Consider the following 8,242-nt stretch of genomic DNA (forward strand, 5'->3'; position numbering starts at 1 on the left):
CATGTTTGTCATCTAATCTGCTGCATTTCACAACCAGGAGAATAAATTCTGTTGAGTCACCAAATTGTAGTTCAGGGCTTTTCAATTACAAATTCAATTGGGCCAAATTTGAAAATCAAGAAATGTAGCCAAGCCAGACATGTTCAGCACCCAGTAAGCAGCTCGTATTGTCAAATTATGAACCAATACAGATCAATTTGATGAAAAATATGCACTTTTTATTCTTAGTCTCCCTTTTAAATTTGGCAACATGACAAAAGCACATCAAAAAGTGCGTAAAACCCAACAACAGAGCTGTATTTGAACATAACCTATGGTAGTAGAAATGTTTTCCCACTTGAATAGAAATAAAAGAAATAGAATGAAAAAAAAATGAAATTCTGTAAATAATAATTTTGGTCACATCTCTCACATCAGTATCTTGGGGCTACTTCTGTCAGCATTGCTAGCAACACTTCAAAACAACACAGTGTGCAGAAGGTAGACTGTTGCTAGGCTACGCGGAGTGATGCATTCATGGTCTGAAATACTGTGGGAATTTATGAAAACTTGCAAAACAGGTTCCCCTTTGCATCTCTGGCATGACCACAGGCCGGGCCACTTGGGGGTTGGTTCTGGGCTGCATGTGGCCCCTGGGCCACTAATTGAATAGGCCTGTTGTTGTTCATCCATATGACCTAAAATACCACTGGAAGAGGACAAACCGCCACTTTGAATATGCATAACATACTTTCAAAAAAACCACAGACCCACAGCTTCCAATAATAGATGTTTGCCCTCACCTGGTCTCAGGATCTGATTAAGTATCCAGAAGCTCATTACAGTTGTAACTTTCCAAAACTTATTTATTCTACATTCTATTTCACCCTGTTGCATGGTACATTTTAATGCATAATGAGAGAAATTTAAGGTTCAGTCTTTGACAATGATTTGGAGTAGCAAGGGCAAAACTAGTATGCAAGAAAGAAGCATGAAAATGCCGAAAAATGTTTTCAAAGCCCTGAACAAGGTCAAAATAACCAAACCAATAAATTTTGGGAATACTTTATGTTTTAGTTTGTACTGCCTGTCATAGTGGAGTAAGACTTTCTCTGTATGGCTCACAAGATACACATGCTGTATTTTTTGCCTTTTTGGCTAAAATTAGCCATGAAACCTTGCATATTGAGACATGTTGACTTTATAAATTAGTGTCTACAGTGCAGTGAAAAAGCATTTGCCCCCGTTCTGATTCAAGATTTTTTTTTTTTTTTTTTTTTTGTATACTTATCACACTTAAATGTTTCAGATCATGAAACCAATTTCAATATCTCACAAAGATATCCCAAGTAAATACAAACTGCAGTTTCTAAATGATGATTTTATTTTCAAAGGGGAAAAAAATCCAAACCTATCTGGCGCTGTGTGAAAAAGTAATTGCCCCCTGAACCCATTAACTGGTTGTGCCACCCTTGGCAGCAATAACTGAAACCAAACGTTTGCGATAACCTGGTGATAAGTCTTTTACATCACCGTGGAGGGATTTTGGCCCACTCATCTTTGTAGATTTGTTTTAACTCAGCCATATTGGAGGATTTTTGAGCATGAACTGCCCCTTTAGGCACACACCATGGCATCTCAATTGGATTTAAGTCCAGACTTTGACTTGGCCACTCCAAAACCTTAATATTTATTTTTATTTTTTTATTTTTTTTTTGAGCCATTCAGAGGTGGACTTGCTGGTATGTTTTGGGTCGTTGTCCTGCTACATAACCCAAGAGCGCTTGAGCTTGAGGTCAGACGTTGGCCTTCAGGATTTTCTGGTGGACAGCAGAATTCATTGTTCCATCAATCACAGCAAGTGGTCCAGGTCCTGAAACAGCAAAGCAGCCCCAGACCATCACACTTCCACCACTATGTTTGACTGTTGGCATGATGTTCTTTTTATCAAATGTTGTAATTTCTTGATTCAACAAATCTGGCGGTAATCAGGCCTGGGTGTGGCCAGTGAAACTGAACTTAGCTTTCCAAAAACTGTGGTTAATCACAGTTACCTCATGATTTAATAAAGGGGGCGGGGGGCAGATTGTCTTTTAAGATATCCTGTTGTTGTCAGTCAATTTGATAGCAACCGACAAAAAGTCTCGTTTTTCATAGCGTCTGAGTCAAACAAAAAAGAGATGCATCATCGGGGAGACTATTACAGAAGAAAGCCTTATGCAGAGCTTCTAGAGTAACAAAATTATCTAGAATATTAGAAAATCTAAATTTATCATCAACTGTTATAAACACAAGGCAGCTGTATGATCCACTCAGCAGAATTGGCTGGGCCCCTGACAAACCCAGTGAATGGGCCTTATCCCAGTTGTGATGTATTCATGATTTCAATGCATGTGTGTCAGATCTGTAGCATTGGTGCTAGCATCCTGGCTAAGAGTTGGAGCTGATAATTGTGTCAAGCTATTTTTGGGTTCTAATGGAATTATTCATTTATGCCCACTTTTAACCCCTTTAAACCATTTCTTCTGACCATTTTAGCCACTATTGTTTGCCATTATTCAGTTTTGTTTTGTTTTTGCAATTTTCACCAATTTTTGCCATACTTGAACCCCCTTAACTGCCCTTTTTCCCCAACCATTTTTGCCACTCTCTTCCCCCATGTTTGCCACTGTTCACCCATTTTAGCAACCTTTAAAATACACCCATTTTTCCACTTTAATCCCTTTAAGTCACTTTTTTTATTCCCATTTCACCACCTGTACTGCCAATTTCTAGTTTTTCAAAGCAATTTTTGCCACTTTTAAACCCTTTCCACCACTCTCTTTGCTCATTTTTGCCACTATCAACCCCTTTTTTAAACTATTCTCTTTGCCCATTTTGTCAATTAAACTGCATTTCACTATCGTGCCTATTTTTAAACCAACTTCAAACCCATGTTTGCCATTTGTAACCCCTTTACAACATATTTTCTGCCACTTCAGACCAATTTTTGCCACTTTCTACCTTTGTTTTGCCTCCGTTGACCCATTTTTTTTTTTGCCACATTTAACTAATTTCTGCTACTTTTTAAATACCATTTACAACCTTTTACACCAATTTTTGCAGTTTTAACCCATTTCAATTCTGTTTTAAGAAAAGAATCTTGGATTTTTGAGAAGGCTGTATACTACGGCATAAATAAATACAATAATTCCTTGCTTCAGTTATTTCCCAGGTAAAAAATAAAATAAGGTTATCACAGCTTCACTTTACTGTGGACCATGACTTTACTCTACATGGGCCACAGTAAAGTGAAGCTGTGATAACCTTATTTTATTTTTTCCAGTGTTCTTAGTTTTTTGTTTTGTTTTGTTTTTACAGAAATGTAATTTTAGTAATCTATAAAATAATCAACATGTAAAACATGTTACTACCTTCCTGCAGATGAGACCGAAGCATGATGATGATGGCAAGTGAGGAGGAATTAGTGTGTGTATTGGGAGGGGGTCATGCTCTTAAACACGAGATCTTTTGCAGGTCTGCAGGAATGCACACTCCCATATGAGGCAGACACTGCAAGTGCACGCTGGTCGGAAATGGAACCCCTGACATTTAGACTGGCTGATTGCAAAATCATGTCACCTCCCACCACACACACACGAAACCCCCTTTGCCTCCCCTGCTCTCTTTCCTCTTTGGAATTCAAAAGCAAAATGAACCTAAGTGTGACAGGACAGCTTCAGCTGCAGGAAAAACACACATTTCAACAGTTGGGTAGAAGGACAAACCAAGTGGAGAAGAGCAGAAGCTGTTGGGACAGTCAGAGAAAAACAGGGAGGCGTGAATGTTAAATTCTGGGAATCTTATCTGATTTAATGCACATCTGTCATAAAAATGACAAACTCAAACATTATTATAAAAACATATTACACTACTCCTACAGCTATTGGGAAACAACCAAATAGTTCTCACTTCCTGTACTTTAAAAAAGCAGTGTTGGTGGAGCACTTTTAATGGGACAAAATATTTCCCAGTTCACGGCTTAAGTTTTCTTTTGAGGCCAAGGAGGCGGAAGAGGAAGAAAGAGAAAAGAGAGATTAGCCACGATTTTTTTAGTGCAGCAGTTGCCAGTCTACCAGCAAGTCAGCCAGGCAGTCAGCCCGTCCACCATGAAGCTAGTCACCCAGCCAGCAAACAAGCCAACCGCTCCGTTTTCTTTCAGCGGGGCCACTGGCACGGGACCAAGTAATGCCACCAAACAAAGAGCTACTGTCTTGCATCACTTCCCCTCAGAGAGGCCATCCAGGCCGCAGCCTCTTATCACCAGGCACTGCCAGTCTACAGTGCACTGAGGCCTCCAGCACAGCGGCCTCTTTACTGCTCTCTGTGACGGCCCGCTCCCGTTATACCACCATTATACTGAGCCTGTATGCAGGGGAGGGGGGCATTTCAGCTTTCAGGAGGGTCGACAAAAGGGCCAGCACATAGAAAGAAAAACAAATTAAACCCATCAAATGATGGTTTTAATTGAATCTCATCTGACCTACATACATAAAGGAGAGCTTTGTTTCAGCTTGTTTTCAAGATGTGTGCATAAAATTCCAATATCAAAAGTTTTGGCATAAAACAGGAAAGCATAAGTCAGTTTTCCACTATAATTCAGTGAACTTCAACTTAAAGACCACAGACTTGGTTCTCAGATTATCAGCTGAGGTAGAAACATTTTTCAGATTTATAGCTGAATCAGTGTGGTTTTCGACATATTATTTTCCTCTTTTCTATTGTGATCCTCTTATTTTCTTATTGCAGAAGTTAAGCGGTGAAAGTCTGGAATCTTAATGGGCAGCTTTGCTCCTCAGTCTTGATAAGTATTCTGCCGGTGTAGTTTGATACTTCCTTTCATTCCACAACCTCTCAGTGTGTATGTGTGTGTGTGTGTGTGTGTGCCATGGATGCGTGTCTGTTTTCAACAGGCCCTGTGGCTGCCTAAGGGGGGCTGGACATGTGTATAGGAACAGTTGCATTCCTTTCAGATCCTCCTCTCAAAAGGAAAACACACACACACAAACACACTCATTCAAATCTATACAAACTAAGCTTACAAGAACACACAAACCAACAGTCCCCCCCATCCCCACCCCCCTCCTGCTTTCTCCCTCTTTCTGAACAACAGCGGAGCAGAACCATTTCCCCACCTCGAGGCGTCGGAGGGGCCAAAACTGAACCGACCAAACTTGGCTTCCGACCCCGGAGCAGCGACACGCCCACTTGGCGGCGGCCTGCAGTGCATTCCTGGTGAGAGCATTGTCAAAGCCAAGCACTTCCTCTGGAGCAGGGCCAGTCCTGCCACAATAACATTTCATACATTTATCTCTTGGCTTCAGTGTCTCACACTCAGCACTGACACAAACACACAGTAGATAAACATGCCTACATGCAGAAGGATTAATTACATGTACATGCATGCACACACATACAGAGATCAGAGTTAGAAAACACTGTTATGATTTCTATCTTTACTCTCCTCCTCTCTGTTCAAGTGTTTCTCTCTATGGTCAGTCTTTAATCTTGTTGTCTTTTTTCTGAATCTATTCTGATTTTGTCCCTGATACCCCCCCTCCACAGCCTCCCAGGTGGCCCAACATAGGACCTAAAAACATTTTCCTCTCAAAACAATTTTTGTATTGAGGAAAAATTTGCAACAATAAATCTGATAATGTATAGTACCCATAAAATGTTTTCACCCCCATGGATGTTTTACTTTTTTAGTGGTTTTATATTTTATTGATTTTATTTCAAAATAATGTTGTTTTTTCACCTTACAAAATAACCTCTTTGATACCAAAGTGAAAACAGATTTCTATAAAGTAATGTCAGTGAAATAAAAATCTGAAATGTATAATAAGTGGCTGCATGAATGCTTACGCTCAGTTTATAGTAGATGCATCTTTCATTGCAATTTTACTCCATTCTTCTTTGCAAAACTACTCAATCTCTATCAGGTTGCATTGGGATCAGACATGAAGAGCCCTTTTCAAGTTCAGTCACTACTTCTCTAAGTGATCGAGATGTGGACTTTGACTCAACCACTCCAGAACATCCACTTTGTTGCCTTTAAACCATTTCTGTGTAGCTTTCAATGTCTGCTTCAGGTCATTGTCTTGCTGGAAAATAAATGTTCTCCAAAGCCATATTCTCTTGCAGACTGAATAAGATTGTCCTCCAGGATTTTACTATATTTTCCACATTCATTTTACCCTCTACCTTTACAAGCCTCTAGGGCTGACTGCTGAGAAGCATCCCCACAGCATGATAGTGCCACCACCATGCTTCACATGTTGGATGGTATGGTGGAAATGTGCAGTGTGTAGTGGCCGCCAAACATAGCGTCTTGTCTGATGGTCAGAAAGCACCATTTTGGTTTCATCAGACCAAAGAACATTCTTCTACTTGATCATGGAGCCTCCCACGTCCCCTTTGAGAAACTTTAATAGGAGTTTTCTTCAATAAATGTCACACTCTCATAAAGCTTTGACTAGTGAAGAACGTGGACAACAGTTGTTGTTTGCAAAGTCTCTCCCATCTCAGCTGCTGAAACTTGTAACTCCTTCAGAGTAGTTGTAGGTGTCTTGGTGGCCTTTCTCACTAGTCTCCATCTTGTATGCTCGCTCAGTTTGACAGACTGATCTAGGCAGATTTACACATATGTCTATTCCTTCCATTTCTTGATGATGGATTTATCTAAACCCCAGGGGATGTTCCGTTCCTTGAATTTTTTTGTATCCATCCCCTGACATACTTTTAAATAACCTTTTCTCTGAGTTGCTTGGAGTGTTCTCTTGTCTTATTGGTGTAATGGCAGCCAGGAATAGTGACTAAGAAGTGACTGGATCTCCCAGACACTGGTGTCATTATTAAACAATCACTTGGAACACATTCACTGCACTCACATGATCCCCATTTCACAAACTGCTTTTTCACTAGCAGCAACTGGCTGCACTTCTGCTAAATAAGGTCAGTCATTTTAAAGGGGGAGAGTATATTTATGCAATCTCTTATTTGGCATTTCACTTTGACATTAAACAGGATCTTTGTTTTTTAGTGGGTTTTATTTTTGTAAAAGAAAAAAAAAAAGCCAAATTATTTTGACCATGATTGATTTATAAAATCAATTAAAGGGTGGCAGCATTTAAACATTAAGAACGGTTTAAAGGTTATCACTCTTGTCACTGGTGGCCACCTTTGCTTGGTAGGTCATTTCAGAGAAATCTGTTTTATTTTCTGTCAGTTTCTGATTTTTTCACACATGTCCAAGCCATTTAAATGTGTGATTGATTATCAGCACTCTCTCTCTCACACACTGAAACCTCACTTTAAACACTATGATTTGCCAGTGTATTATGTGGATATCATAACAGATAGAAGCCAAAATTTGTATTTACAGCCCCATAAAAAAGACCAAACCAAAAAGTTGTGCTTCATATTCTCAAATTTGCACAGAGTACGATGCAAGAGCTTGTGCCATTTGAAGATCTCTGTCAGGATGGATGAACCCACTGTGTTTGTCAACGAGTGAGACAGTCACAGAATCATCTTTGCTGCTTTTTTCTCTTCAAAGTACTAAACCATTTGCCACATTGAACAATTTTTTTGCAGTGAATAAAAATAAAACTCATTGGACTCACTGTGCAAGGGTTGAGTGCATGTTTATTTTATTTTTTTTAATGGATTATGGACCTGAAAAATCCAACTGAAAATAACAGACTGTAACAGTGCAAAGACCTATAAGATCCTCACTGGAGCTTTGATGCTCTTAATACATAAATGTGTGTCATCAGTTTACATGTGACATGTGAGTCTTTATGCAAGTTTACATTAAATTCACAAATAAACTGAATTGAAGATTGCTCCAAGATTTTAATAGGCATCTACTCGATCTCATTTATAGTATATCTAAAACATTCTCTGTAGATGAGGTTGAATTTGTCCAATATTTGCTTTAACTGGGTATTTTTGGGGTAAGATTTAGGATTTCTTGGGTAGGATTATGATTTTTGGATTAAAAATATTACCTAATAAAACCTTTTTGAAGCTGGCACCTTGTAATCTGCTTGAAAGAAAGTCAGACTCTGGGTGTCCCTACGAGCTTTTATGTTATTTTGATCCCTCTCAATAGTCAATAATCAATTTTATCATTGGATGTTAATCTGCTCTTGGAATTGTTTTTTTTTTTTTATTCTTGTCTTATTTGGTGTCAGTAAAGCCTCTTTGAATTCAGAGGACT

This window comes from Cheilinus undulatus, linkage group 12 (assembly GCF_018320785.1).
Source record: "Cheilinus undulatus linkage group 12, ASM1832078v1, whole genome shotgun sequence".
NCBI lineage: Eukaryota > Metazoa > Chordata > Actinopteri > Labriformes > Labridae > Cheilinus > Cheilinus undulatus.